Source organism: Penaeus monodon, chromosome 28, assembly GCF_015228065.2.
Source record: "Penaeus monodon isolate SGIC_2016 chromosome 28, NSTDA_Pmon_1, whole genome shotgun sequence".
Taxonomy (NCBI): Eukaryota; Metazoa; Arthropoda; class Malacostraca; order Decapoda; family Penaeidae; genus Penaeus; species Penaeus monodon.
Genome location: NC_051413.1, coordinates 33,379,219 through 33,380,091, shown reverse-complemented (window position 1 = coordinate 33,380,091; position 873 = coordinate 33,379,219). Strand labels below are relative to the sequence as shown.

General features: G+C 52.9%; 1 protein-coding gene across 1 annotated transcript in view; it reads left to right on the top strand.

Annotated features, from left to right (window-relative positions):
* The first annotated feature begins 230 nt into the window (after positions 1-230).
* The window catches only part of LOC119591515 (ras-related protein Rab-34-like), a 15,878-nt gene continuing 15,235 nt past the window's right edge, over positions 231-873 (top strand). Inside the window, exon 1 of the mRNA XM_037940265.1 lies at positions 231-428. The gene's annotated coding sequence lies outside the window, so the exon portion shown is untranslated. The remainder of the gene's footprint in view (positions 429-873) is intronic.

Sequence of the window (873 nt, the reverse complement as noted above, 5' to 3'; positions counted from 1 at the left end):
GGTGGGCGGAATGCCACCAGCCCGAGTGAGGCCTTGGGTGGGCGTGCTGTCACCATTCCGATCTAGGGTTCTATGGGGCGGGTGGGCGGGCTGCCACCAACCCGAACGAGAGCGTGGGCGGCCGTACTGTTACTACGGTGAGCGTGGGCGCGTGTGGGCGTGTTGACTTTGTCGTGGGCGTGAGTGGCCGGCCAGCCACGAACTTGATCGAGGGTGTACTGCCACCACGCCGGGCAAAAGCGTGGGTGGGCAGGCCTTCACCACCCGAGCGAGGGCGTGGGTGGATGAAGGCCGCCTGAGCGTGGGTGGGCCGGACGGGGAAGCGAAACGTGGCGTCGGCGCCCGCAGAGTTCCACAACAAATCCCGGGTGGCGAGGTCCGCGTCTCGGCCGCAGGATGGCTCGCGTCTGAGGGAATTTCCGTGCTGAGTGAGTCCGCGGCCTTTTGGGGCCTTTTCATAACTGGTGGTGTGGCTCTGGGGAGGCTGTGTGTGTTTCTACCTCGTTATCATCGCTGGGAAGTTGCTGCGGAATCTTTTATGGATGAAAGTGGAAAGGCCTGGATTTTTTTGCTCCGAGAAGACACTCTTGTTTCGTGTTTGAAAGCAGTTTTTCTTTCTTTCTTCTTGCATCTCATTTACATTAATGGAGAAAAAAAGGATACTTATTTCATGTGTTAGGCATGTGATGAGATTTAGGAAGGATATTGCATGGAAATATAACTTGCACGTTTGTTTTTCACATCTGAGATTCAATATTGTGAGGAGTTAGGCATCAATTTCAAAGTTATTATTGACATGCACAGTATTTAAAGGTAACTAAAGAACTTGTTAGAGTTAAACAGCAGTTTAGAATACGCCTGAAATGGCTCTGA